The 14,141-nt window shown below is 38.2% G+C and overlaps 1 long non-coding RNA gene across 1 annotated transcript in view; it reads left to right on the top strand.

Moving 5' to 3' along the window:
* The first annotated feature begins 5,604 nt into the window (after positions 1-5,604).
* LOC129211777 (uncharacterized) overlaps positions 5,605-14,141 on the top strand; it is an 89,658-nt gene continuing 81,121 nt past the window's right edge. Inside the window, exon 1 of the long non-coding RNA XR_008578971.1 lies at positions 5,605-5,691. This is a non-coding gene — a long non-coding RNA (uncharacterized LOC129211777). The remainder of the gene's footprint in view (positions 5,692-14,141) is intronic.

The following is a 14,141-nucleotide window of genomic DNA, read 5'->3' as shown; positions in this document are numbered from 1 at the left end:
TCACACGGGCCCACCTCTCCAGCCTGTCGAGGTCCCTCTGGATGGCATCGCTTCCCTCCAGCGTGTCAACCACACCACACAGCTTGTGAACCTTCAGGTTCCTTAGATATTCTCGAACCTGATCTTCTCCTACAGTGGGCGGTTCTGCATTCTCCCAGTCCCTGCCTTCTGTGACCTGGGCAGTGTGGCTCAAGCATTTGCCAGTGAAGACTAAGGCAAAGAAGTTGTTGAGTATCTCAGCCTTCTCCATATCCTGCGTAACCAGGTCACCTCTTTCATTCTGGAGGGGACCCACATTTTCCCTCATCCTGCTTTTATCACTAACATACCTATCGAAACTTTTCTTGTTGTCCTTGACATCCCTGGCCAGATTTATTTTTATCTGGGCTTTTGCTTTCCTAACCTGCTTGGACAGTTTCTCTGTATTCTTCCCAGGCTACCTGCCCTTGCTTCCACCCTCTGTAGGCTTCCTTTTTTTGTTGGACTTTGCCCAGGAGCTCCTTGTTCACCCATGGGGGCCTCTTGGTGTTTTTGCTTGACTTCCTCTTTGTTGGGATGCATTGCTTCTGAGCTTGGAGGAGGTGACCCTTGAATGTTAGCCACCTGTCTTGGGCTCCTCTTCCATCCAGGACTTTTTCCCATGGTATTCTACCAAGCAGATCCCTGAAGAGGCCAAAGTCTGCTCTCCTGAAGCCCAGGGTAGTGAGCTTGCTGTCTGTCCTCCTTGCTGCCCTGAGGATCCTGAGTTCCACCATTTCGTGGTCACTGCAGCCAAGGCTGCCCTTGAGCTTGATGTCCCCTACCAGGCCCTCCTTATTGGTAAGAATAAGGTCCAGCATGGCACCTCTCCTCGTGGGCTCCTCTGTCACTTGGAGGAGAAAGCTGTCATTGACACATTCCAGGAATGTCCTGGATTGCTTGCACTCAGCTGCGTTGTCCCTCCAACAGATGTTAGGGTGGCTGAAGTCCCCCATAAGGACCAGGGCTTGTGGGCGTGAGGCTGCTCCTATCTGCCTATAGAGGGCTTCATCTGCTCAGTCTCCCTGGTCAGGTGGCCTGTAGCAGACCCCCACTATGATGTCCCCTGCCCCAGCCCTCCCTTTAATTATGACTCATAAGCACTCAGTTGGCTCCTTGTCTATCCCCAAATTTCATTTTAATATGGAAGATCTGTCAAATGACCTTTTCAATCTGTATTTTCTGTTTCCTAGGTTTAAATGTGAATTATATGATCAACTGATCTTCAAAGCATTTTTTTTTCCCAAACACATGTAGAAGCGTGCATTGGTTAGTCAGGTGCCTGCCTATCTTAAGATGATAGGTAGTCTGTTGCTTACTTTAACACAAAACATTGTGCATCTTAAATATCTATGTTTATCACAAACTTAGGAGAGTACAGACACTATAATCTAGTTTATTAAATAAGCTGATTACTGTTTATTTAATTGGATAACTAAGAAGGTAATGGCACTGAAAGCCGAAGAGCCTTAGTAGTGGAGTCTGACATGAACAACAGATGAAGAAAATCACTACTATGGGGAACTGGGTCTCATTTAAAAATGAAATTGTACAAATCCATTCAATTACCTTGAATTAATTCTTAAGTGTGTACATGCAAATTTTTGAAACATCATCAAGATCCATCACTGTCATATTGATTTGAATTAATTCTCTGCAATAGTAGAGATCCATACAGTATTTTGTAAACTAAATAAGCTTTTCAAGAGCTCTGTTCTCAAGTAATTCAACAGAGAAAAGCAGGGAAAGACCAAGAAACAACATTCAAAGTCAAACCAGTGACTACGGTGTGATCAGCCAAGCTCAGGCATTCTGAGTCTCACCACAGCAGCACCGAGTTCACCACAGACTGCAAATATCTCTCCTACAGCAGATTAAATTAGATGTTTTTTTCTGCAGGACTGAGAGCTCCTAGTATCCGAACTGGTTAGTTTAAAAGCAACCTGAATTTCTGTACAAAGCCCTCTGTGATTTGTTTTGACTGCACAGTAGATACCCTCAGAATGACTTCACACATCTCTCTCATCAAATCACCTAACACTACAGGAATACTGTGTGCTTTGTGACTTGAAAAGAGTATTGTGTGTTAAAAGGCATTTCTTCCTTTTGAAAAATGCTAGCACAAAGCACCACTTCCAATCTTATTCTTAGAGTGACCTGATGTTACTTGTTGTCAGATTCTGATGCCTTGGAGGTACATGGCATAATCATTTTTCCTTGAAAGGGCAGAAGATTCATAGAATTTTTGGCTGCTTCTGTTCAAGACCATTATTCCTTTTGTTCAGGATAGCACTTTATCATTGCAGGGTCAAGTTAGCAAACTTATGACCCACTCTTGCTGTAATTGGAAAAGTCTATATAACATAATTTTCATACAAAATTACAAAGGACCTTTCAAATAAATTTAAATACTGGTAGTATTAGTAAAACAAAATCTTACATTCTCATGGTGTAGTGGCTCTATGTGACTAAATATTTATTACAACAAATAAACTGCAGTTTTGAGAAAAAAAATCATGGTTAGAAAAAAATTCACAAACTTCACGAAAAAGAAATTAACAAGAAAATGTCACAATTTGATTTAGACTTTGAATGATAAACGTGTTTGAGACCATGCTGTTTGCTGCTTTCCTTATTGTTACAAAATCTGATGCAGTATACTGCACACCAAATGTGGAAGTTGTTTTTTTGTAGGACAAACTTAACCAAAGCTTTTAAAAGGTTTTTGAGTTTTTTGTATTTTTTTAAGCCTTAAACTGTAGTCCCTTCTATAATCATATATATGTATATACACAACATGCACACATTTTCTGTGTAGCCATTCAGAAAAAACTACAGGGTAAATAATACATTAATTTGACTGAGTTACCAACCAGTTTTATTTAAAGAGGAAACAAAATATTAAGGTTTGTAGTATGCAGAAACGAACACACCATCCAGTCAATGACTATAGGAACTACTTTTTGTGGAACATTTATACAATTACTGCTTAGTACTGATAGAGGACTTAGAGGTTCCTTTTTATAGTCAACGGGTTGTTGACAAAATAGACCTTACCTGCCCCTGTTGTGAAGCCACTTTCAGGAGGATTATTCAATGTTCATAGTACTCACAGAAAATTAAGAGAAATGATGTAGCCAAGTAGTATTTCTGTTAGGAAAAAAATCTATTTTCTACACAAGGTAATTAGTGGGATGTAAGAGTCAAGTGAGGACAAAACAGGCTCTTGTTTTCACATACGTGAGGTCAGTGCAAAGAGTTTGTGGGAGGTTAGGTCTTATATTTACTTGTTATGCATGGGAAGACTGTAGGTTGCCTTTGGTACCCTGGGATGCTTTCTTGTTAGGTACAATGAGTTAGGCAATGTTCTATTTGGCATCAAAATCTGGCTCCCAGCCTTTGTTTCCTAGATTTTTGAGTGCACACAAGACAGGTCACTGTAAACGTCTGTCCAAACACTTCACTAGCTCCCTAAAATCTCCTTTGTCTCTAGACAAATTAGGCTGCTACTGAGTTGTATTGTATTCTGCGGTCCTGACCGATACTGTCCCCCTCTCTCTCCTTGTGCTCTACCATCTCTTCCCCAGCCTTCCCTTTTGCTTACATGTCAGGGTCTTGGGGAAGAAACTGGGTGGTTTGTTCTCTGTCTGCACCGTGCCTGTTTCTGTAGCAGTATAGCTCATGACTATGCTTTCTGGGTGTCTTTATGGTAAAATAATAGTTAATGCAAAAACTTGATTTCTTTGTCGCTGATACTGTTAAAGGGCTTCAAAATGATGGTTAAGGATTACCATCAGCTTACTACCAAATATCAGTATCATGACTTAAATTGAGTTAATGTTAGAGATGTAATTAAATCCACAGAACTGAAGATATGGAGGTGATTTTTTTCTCTTTGCTGTTGTCTCACTTATCTCTAGCTACCTCTTCTTTTCTGATGTCAACTACACCAACGGACAGAACATGGAATACATATGTTATTTAAGTATGCATAAATTATATTAAATTAAATTAAATATAAAATAAAAATATTTCAGATAGTAAAAAGGCATTAACTTGCTGAATTGGGTGAATTTATAAGAACAGTTATTTCAATTTTCCAGATAGATTGTGACTGAAAGCCTCTCTTAAAATTCTTATTCATCTGCAGTCCAGCTCTATGAGGGACTCCCCATGGTTGTGAGTTACTGCAGTACCTGTGATTGGCGCATTCAGGCTCTCAGTCTCCTGTGCTGCATTTGTGGTGGTACAAAGGAGTGCTTTTCCAGAAAAGACTACCTAGCATGTACCTCACAACAGTCTCTTTCTTTGATAAGACTGAAATGTTTGAACTGTTACACTGCATGTGCACTGCAGTATTGTGGTGAAGTGATCAGATCTGCAGCTGACGTAAACCAACTTATCATCACTGCCGCCAGCCTGCTACACACCGTATGAAAAACTGGTCTATTACCTTTCACTTAACTTTTAAATTATTTTCTTTCAAGTTATTTCTTAGAGTTGACTGAGACCCATATTTATTTTTTGCAGGTGAGATGGCTAACTTCCAAGGCTACAGTCTAGGATTTTTAGATTGGGATCAGAAAGAATTAACATTGATCCCTGTGACACCAGTGATGCATCCAAGTTAAAATAGTGAATTTATTTAACATGTACTTCTTTTACAAGGAAAAGAGTTCAGCCTACTTTATTCTGGTTTTCACTATCGAAAAATTGTTTCTGTAAATGTTACAAGAACGTAAAATAAGGGGTCTTGTAATGATTGTTGCTTTCTAATCTTGTTATGAAGAATGCTACGATAGTGGCATTGAATGATCCATCTGTATCAATTATGGCAGTGCTGTACCTCAGTGTCGTGGTTATCTTTGAGAATGCTGTGGAGCTGTTACCACCTAGTGCCAGAAACTTTTTGAGAGATGTTGTAATTCAGAGTATATTGATATAATAGAGTGGGCTGGCCAGCTTGAAACTGCTCTGTTCTTTTCAAGGGAGTGCACTGCACTGTTTTTTTGTTTTGAGGTGAATATGTTTGTACTTAGAATATATTCGCTGCTTAGAAGTTGAATCTATAAAGTCAGTGTGAAATCTGGTAGATTGAGTGGCTTTTCTTCCTTAAAAAACCCCAAAGGTATATGTCCTTACTGTATAATATCGGAAATCCAGCCCTGTCACTGTAAAACACAGAATAGCTCTAAATGTTTCCAGCCTGAAAAATCTTTTAAAATGTCAATAAATGATCTAAATTTACAAGGTTGAATACTTATCTGAAATTGAACGAGAGAAAAGCACCTAACATATATTTAAGCAAAGAAAAAACACTACTCCAGTATATAGGAAAATAATTTACTGAAATCTTTCAGAATGTACTGAAAATGATAATGTCATATTATTAGGAAAACTTGCAATTAGGATTCAGGTAGGCTGTTAAATTGGCTTATTAAATTCAATCTGCGATCTGAATGGCACTGAAGGTTTGAAGGAAAACTGTGTCAACTAGTTATGTCCACTGTTGCTGTGACAACAGGATTGGAGAACAGTCTGATTAAAGCAAAACAACCTCTCCCCCAAAATAACTGCCAAAACCAACAAAAGAACATTCTGCTGGTCCTACTAAACCCACATAACCAGACAATAAGAATATGATGGCATTCTAACTTAATGAAAATGAACCATGTAAGTATTGAAATTGTGCCTGCTGCTGTTGTCTAGAAAAGTATTAAAACCAGAAATAACTAAAATTAAAGGCAGAGTTGCTGAGAACTTGCTAATTTAGATAAACTGTTAAGTGTAACACTCAGTGTGTATTTTATTAAATTTTATTGAGGAATGTGTTTAACCTACTGTTCCCTGACGCATGGGTGTCTTGCAAAGCAAATATTAGATGCCTGCAGGCAAGCCGTGTGCTTCTTAACCATGGCTTCTGACATCAACCTCTGCGTCCCGCCCATAGCTGCTACATGAATTATTGTTATCTGCAGTTTTCATATAAGATTTTGTCTCAGATTTAGAGACCAAACTAACTAATTTATCTGTTGTTTTGGTGCAGTCACCTCCCTATTTTTAGCTCTGAACATGTGGCTGGATATTCCCAGTGTATTGTAACTGTTATATCCAACAGGACGATCACAAGCCACAGCATGATATCAATGGCAGGCAAGGGTCATTATTTTCTTAAAATTAATTTCATCTCCTTAAGCCAAATTACAGTGGGAATCTACAAGTTGTGAAGCTGAGGGCAAAGATGGACAATTATTCTAATTTGAATTGAATGAATCTGCTGATTGGGGAAGTTCTGGTTGTTGGAAGCAGAGACAAAAGGGAGAGATAGAAAAGGCTGAATTTTATACCTGCCACTTAATGTATGTCTACTGAGCTGTAATTCAACTAAGCAGCAGCAGTAACTTTAATTAATCTCTAATTAGGCACATGAGTTTTAGCTGAGAGAGGGTTTGGTTTCTTAAAAAATAATTAAAAAAAATCCCTCCACCACCAAAGACTGTTTTTCCAGACTATCCTAGCCTTAATTGCAGTCCCAAACACCTCAAGCAATTTTCTGGGCCAATTAAATCAGGGCAGTGGCTAGATTAACACATTGCAGTGCCTCATATTTGGTGTGCTTACTTGCTAGAGTTAAGTGGTTTGAAAAGTGAGGAACAGCCTGGAATCCACACCTATGTCTTGCAGCTGGCATTCCTGTGCAATTGCTGTGGCCACTTCAGCTCTTTATAGGTAATATTTTTTCTACTGACGCCTAAGGAGACTTAAAAAGTAGGAGGAACAACAAGAGCAAATAAAAAGAACAAAAGGTGAGGGAAAAAAACCTGAGCCCTTCTTATTAATAGGGTTTTTGCGTGCTGAGAACACATTCCACTGAAGAAATAAGAGTTCTTCCTTCTGTCTTCTGTTACACTGCAGTGTATTCAGCATTGTTTATGTTGCATATATAAAGGAATGAAGTTTTACAATGATAGTTTTTAATATACTTCTACCCTAATGCTACTTCGGAGGATGAGTCACTGTATAGGAGCAGATATCAATATTTAACACAAGGTGATATTTTCCCTGTGGTTTTGGAAGTATTTGTACAGCCAAAAAGATGGCGAAATTTGGCGATATGTTTCCCAGTACATCTGCAAATATCAAGGGTCTCTAGACAGTTCTAAGACCTATGTCTGCTGAGTATGCGATTTATGAAATACATTTGTCTATTGTCTAAAGGGTTAATTAAGAAGGGCCACTGAAATAAGCTAAACATGCTGTTTACGTGAGCTGCTCCATTTCATTTGTTTCATACAGTCTTAAAAAATACTGTTACACTGCCTGCTTCTCTGTTGACCTTAGATTATTTCTTATTTGCTGCTGCATTTATATTTCATGCAACGGAAATTGAACCAAAGAAGTTTCATGCTGTAAATATAAAGGGAGAGGACACAGTAACCTCAAGCACTGATGACAAATGAGAAACCAATATCAGAAAATTTGGATGGAAATTATCTTTGGAATTGGGGAATATCTTCTACAGCAGCAGAATGACATGGAGATGACAGGAATATACAAGGTGTATTTTAAGTTCATGTCTGGGAGAGAACTTGCCAACTCTAAAGCATGTTTAGGTCAATTAAATACCATGATGGGCACAAGGCCCTTTATTTCCATCTAAGTTGTACACATAAATGGTCTAAGTGCCTGTACAACCTTCTAGGGACATACATTTCTACTATAGGTGTAATTGTAGGAATCTTAGACTTTGACACCTTATACACATGTCCTGGTGAGGATTCACAGACTGAGTGTTTCTGTGCATACTACCTTACTTAGGAAATATGACCCAGTATGTATGCTCAGAAATAACCCCAACAGCCATCGAGGGGTACTCAAAATTTTAAATCCTTTCATCTTCCTGACTTAGAAGAAAGATTTCTTCATCATCTGCCCTGTTAATAGGGTACCATAACACTGGGTAAGGAGATATTCAGGGCTAGCGTTCTCTAAAATCATCCTGAGTTTCTATACTTAATTTAAAATATCTTAAATATTTTTGGGAAATAGGTAGCCGAGCACACGTCATGGTCTGGGACTTAGACTTTGATGGGTTCAGCACTCTAAAGTCAGCATCTCACAAACATGATTGGATAAAACTTCCAAAGTATGAGTAAGTCAGACCCATTCTAAAACAAAAAGAGAGGACAAGTACATGATTAAATCAGTTTTAAGTATTGCCCAGAAATTAGTTTATTCTCACAGAGTCTCTATAAGGTTAAGAAGTGTTAGGTAAGATTATTCTTATTTATAAGACTGGAATAGAGGCACTGATGCATTAAGAAGTGGTTTGTCCTCAGTCTTACTCATTTGCACAAGGAATTACACTCCTGGTACGCCATGGATTACACTCCTGGTACCACACCCCTTGCTACTCTGTGGATTGTCTGTGGGTAAGATGGACACGCTGCATTTGTACAAGCAAGTAAGTGTGAGATAGCAGCTTTACACAATGGGAGCCATCCCAACCATTGACCAGCACAAGCTGGGATATTAGATGCCATCTGGAAAAGGGCAGGGTAATCCACAATTTATCACAGAACAAGTCTTGAGAAGAACTGTGAATATTTAAGAAAGAACAGGTTTTCTGGTCAACTTGTAGTCCAGGGCAGTAGCATCCCAACCTTTTCTTAGGGCACACAGTATATTGAGACTCTCCCTCCAGCAGATGTTTTTCAGGTTACACAGCAATCCTGTGACTTGGATTGTGCCTTTGATACACTGGGGCTCCAAATGTGGAATGTTTTTTTCCACTTCACAAAGTCAGTCTTTGATGAAGATGCTGAAGACCAAGGTGATGAAGATTATAAGCACTATGGGAAAAAGTGTCCAGCTTTTCAGAAGACACTGAAAGAGAAGGGAGTATGCTGAAGGAGGTCAGGAACAAGATGGCTAACCCTTTGGAGACAGCTATGTTTTCCATAGTGCCTTAAGACACTGAGTTGTCTTAAAGACAATGAGTCAAACCTCTAAATATCCCAGAATTCAGCCTGTGTTTAGTAATTCCTGCCTTTCTGAATTCTTACTGCTGTAGTGTTTTGCTGTTTGTGTCTACATGGAGTCTCTGAGGATTTTATCTGTTTTTCCTCTAAATTATTGACTGTTCTAAATCTCTGACCTTTTCTTTAAAAGATAACAAAAACAAAACCCCACTTTTATTTGAGTTTAATTTGCATTGTCTACCATGAATGATCAGCCAGAAGTATCAAGGTAGTCATGCTATTCTGCCAAATATCAGTAAAAAGGCCATGTTTAGAGAGGTTGTGTACTAAAGCATTCAAGGAGGCTCTAGGCTGCGACGAGGCTGTCCTTGGAGTTCACAGCTGCAGGGACCAATTTTTTTTTCCCATCTACTGATGTATCCATGCTATATCACAGCAGTCTTATCCTACTTTTCATTCCTTCTCATGGTGACATCTCATTATTTCTTGCAAACATCACTCCATTTTGGAGACAGTTTCAAGAGTTTTGAATGCAAGCTTGATAACATTTTAAGTTACTTTAAAGACAGGACACTTTGCGATAATACAAATGATTCTTTAGGATTTTAAAATAATATTGTTTGGTTTCCTTGTCTTAAAGCAACGGTACTACTGAAAGAAACTGAGGTAATTTAAAAGTAAAAAGAACATGACTGATGACATTTGCAAAGATATGAAACTGGCACTCCAATGTCAGAATACTTTAAAAAATGCATGCCTGTTGAAGCATTAACTAGCTGAGGTGTACCTGTCTTTGTAGTATTATTAATGCAAATTCCTTCTGAACTGCAAGATTTATAGTTTATGTCACTAAATCAAACAATGATACATGAAATATGTTAAACATGGACCAAGTCAGAGTAGTGTGACCCTTTTGGATAGCCTCCAAATTTATATGCTTGATTTCTTACCTTCATTCTCATAAATAGGTCTGGATTTCCTTGTCCATTAATAAGCATTTAAATAAATTGCATGTTCTTATCAAAGTTTCTGGCAGTGAACTGTAGCAACATTAAAATGGCATTTAGAGAGAGAGAAGAGCAGCCTCTCATGGCTGCCCCGATGAAAAGCAGTGTCAAATCCATCTGGTATTATCTCCCTTTATTTTGCTCCAGTTTTTATTTTCACCAATATTGAAAGCACAAGCTGGCTGTAACAGGGTCTACAATGGGTCTTACTATGACTTCTGCTGGCTACTTTATTTCTTTGACCAGGACAGCCACTGACTTCCTCTGGAATGACTCATCTGTGACTTATGCCACACGGCAAACAATACTGCTGAATACATGTGGGTGGCTTTATGTTGTTGCCTTACAGAAAGCAAGACAACATATCATAATCCATTTGAGGGGAGTGGAAGGCTGACTGTAGTTCTAGTTGCATGTGAGCAAAGTTTTTTACAGCTTTAAAAGAAATTAATATTTGTTTGAAATTTTCTTACTTAGAATGTGGGGTTTAGCCTTTTTTGTATGAACTGATAACACTAGTGCAGTACGTGAGCTGTTCAGGTATTGGACTGTGTTAGAATTGCACAATCAATTGATTTGATTGTGTTAAGCAATGTCTCTGTCAGATTCCATCTCAGTAAAAACTGTACTGATCTCATAATTTTTTAACAGAACAAAACAAATCTTTTCCATTCTGGGACATCAATGACAACGTGTGTTCCAACTTCTTAACCTGAGGGGATGCAATAAAGCAAGGGAGTTCAGAAAATAAATATTCTCAATATAAGGAAGAAACAAAAAAAAGTTCCTGACCTTACTGCGTTAGAGCCTGTATGCAATGCATTTGCATTCTGCAATAATTTTCACTTTCCAACCTTTTTTCCCCCCACATTTCTCTGCTGTCATAATACAACCATCAAAGAGTAAGTAGATATGTAACCGGGCAATCTGCTAAGCAGAAAAAGAAAGTATCTTCTGTGAGAGAGAAGCAGTAACAAAAACTGGAATTTGCCACTCCCCTGGCTTTTCTCCATCAATGAAATTTGAACATTAAAGCTTAATTGGACTCATTGTCATAAATTCCATATAGTAAGTGCTTTTTAGCCAGGTTTGAGTTTTCTGTAATTTCCTGTGTAAGATGTGGATCTCTGGAGAATAACCATTAATATTTTAACTGTGATAGGAGGAGGCAATTTCCATTTTCCTAAGGTAAAGTTATTTTTATTTCTTATTTTAGTGCTTGAGGATTTGCTACCCCTGACTGTTTTGAATTTCAGGTGAACCTAAAGCTTAAGATGAGCTGAAACCAAGCTTTACTTGATTAAGGGGGTCAAAAAAAATCAGATCTCTTGTACTGGAAGTGCCCATTTCTATTTTTTTCTGATTTGATACAAATAGTGGCATAAGTATTCCTGGCACCAGACTGATTAGCGTGTGTGGAATAAAGTCTGGAGCTGGTAGAAATTTCTATGAGCTTGTATTGAAAGAATTTCCAATCCAGAAGAGGCTTACTATAGCAAGTCTAAAGTTAGACAGTAGTTCAGAGCTGCATACCAGATGAGATACGTAGACAATAGAAATTATTTATTCTAAGTGAACTTGAAGAAACAGAATCTGGAAAGAAAAAAAGAAAGTTTTTGCTCAAACTTTTGGTACCATCCACACAAACCAAATTAGATTCATGCTCATGCTCTGTTCTGGCCTTGCAAAGTCCTTAGCAAATTCCTCAAAATATCCATCTGTGTGAAAGGCAAAGTGCAACAATGGAAAATTGAGTGTGATGGTAAAGTGCACAGAAGATCTGTGCACATGAAATACTTGCTCAGAATCTGCTCTGCTCCATGATGCTGCCTCTGCGAAAGGAGTTTGCCTTTTATATGCTTTTTCATCCTTTGCTGAGTGTTAGGTGTTTGAACAATGTGTCAATGTGTGAGTCAATGCAATCAGCCTGCTGAAATATGTAGCCATACCTCAGTTCAGCACAGCCTTGTTTTACTCCCAATTAATAGGATACCTTACATTTCCAGTAGAATTAGACAATCACTTGGAAAGCTGAGAAGAGCAGAAAAATGGGACTGTTCCATATGACATTTTATTAAAGTCTTGAGCTTTAAATATAGGTAATTTAATATGAGGTGATGCTCCAACTGAACAATTAGGATGTTTTTAGAAAAGTTTTAACTGTTCACTGATGGTTAAATATTTAGAGCTTGAATTTTGAGAAAAATCTCATTGGCTGTGTGTATGTGAAGAACTTAACAGCTCTAAAACTCTATAAAGTGCCTTAATGTATTTGACATTTACACAGACATGTCTCTCATTCACTTAGAGCTTGAGTTTTTTCAGTTCTGACCTCCTCAGGATATTGGGTCATGGCTCAAAACCTGGCTGCTGGCATTTTGCATCCAGGCTTCTGGTTATTGGACATTGTGATGCCTTTTGCCATGTTTCCTTGATCTGCTTGCCATCAGCTCCATCATAAATAATTAGTTCAGTATTTTTGAGTAACACTTGTGAGAGATGGTTTAGTTCTCTTTCAATAGTCCTAATCCAACTAATTTTCACATGTGTTTAATAAACTTTTCACTGAAGTACTCACAGTATACTCTCTCCTTCTTAATGCTGTCTTTTTATCCAAAACAACCCACTAAACACCTTGAGATCCGGTGAGGTGAATGATTCTAATCTCTGGTAACAATGGTACTAAAAAATTAATATTCACATCTGAAAACTCTATACAGAGGTACATAAGATGTTACAGTGTCCATTTATATCTAAAACTCAAAAACGCTAATGAAGCTTGTATAGTAAGAGCCTGAGTGTTTCCTAGGGCCATTGAGCAGGCTGGATTTCAGAACTTGGATTCTACTTGGCTTCTGATCTACTCACTAACCTGTGCTTCCTCCCTAAAGTTCAGTGCAGAACTGATACCAATGAGAAGTTTGCTAAAATCTGTACTTTGACTACTTGTTCCATCTTCATATGAGCAAAACTTAAAATATTAATCAGCTACTCTTGAAAACTAAACTGTGACATTAGAATGGCAAGAATATGCTGGTCCCCTGGAAAGGCTGTAGAAAATAAGCAGTAAATCTGTTATGACAAGCGAAAAGTAGCATAAACGTTATAATCCTCACTGACAAAAACATATCTTGATTTAGGCAAGATTAAACTTCAAAGCCTGGTTGTTATGTGTGCTGCTCTAAATTCTGCAACTTTGCTTCTGAGGTGAATTTAATTATGGAACAGAAATTAATGGAACTTCAACATCATGTAGGTCAGTTATATAGCTTAGATTATGTGCAAGTTCATGATTTGAGGTGTAACCTCAAAATCAGTAAGTCACCTCGGGGAACAGGATAGTGACTTAGCATAGCGCACGTGCTGTGCTTTTAGCACCTGGTTTAGAGAGTAGTAGAGTTCCAAACACATTGCTGTTTGTGTCCCCAGCTGCCAGTAATGCACATTTTGGGAAGAGAGTTCTACGTTAGAGATTTCTTTTGAATAATGGTGCCCTGCGGTTTTACACCAGCTAGAGCTTTGGCCCAGACTGTTTGATCTGTCTTTCATGAGGTGAGCACAGGATTTCTGTGCCCAAGTGACTGCAGGAATGCTATGTAGGTTAGAACCCTTGGGCAGAGTTGCACTGCAAAGGTTCTAATGAGTGACAAGGTAAACCCTTTAAAAATGCAACGACAAAAAAACCCAGCAGATCTTTTAAATAGAGCTTACAAAAGGAAAAGGTAGATACAGAACATGAAAAACTGTAAAATAAGTAGCTCCATCCAAATGGATGTCTATTGTTTTCAGATGGGTTAATGGGCGCGTGTGTGTGTTTAAAAAAAGAAGCATGATATATTTGGTATAGGTCAAATAATTTGTAGGATGAGTTTCCTACGTGTTAACAAGCTGAGTTCTTTTGTTTAAAAGAAAAAAATTCCCCAAATCCCAGAAGATATTTACAGCAAGAGTTTCAAAAATCTCAGCCTAAAAAGTAACCTGATTTTTATCAGTGCTAAATCCTCAGTATCTCCTGTTACGGGCAGCTTGAAATGCCTGATGTCTTCAAACGCTGGAATCGTACAATTTAACATCAAGCTTCCTCTCTGTGAAAGCTCATAGCCTCTTTGCTTAACATCCACATTAATTTTCTTCA

The sequence above is a fragment of the Grus americana genome, chromosome 12 (assembly GCF_028858705.1).
Source record: "Grus americana isolate bGruAme1 chromosome 12, bGruAme1.mat, whole genome shotgun sequence".
Classification (NCBI taxonomy): domain Eukaryota; kingdom Metazoa; phylum Chordata; class Aves; order Gruiformes; family Gruidae; genus Grus; species Grus americana.
The sequence above is the reverse complement of the archived record's forward strand: the minus strand, read 5'-3'. Positions and strand labels throughout refer to the sequence as shown.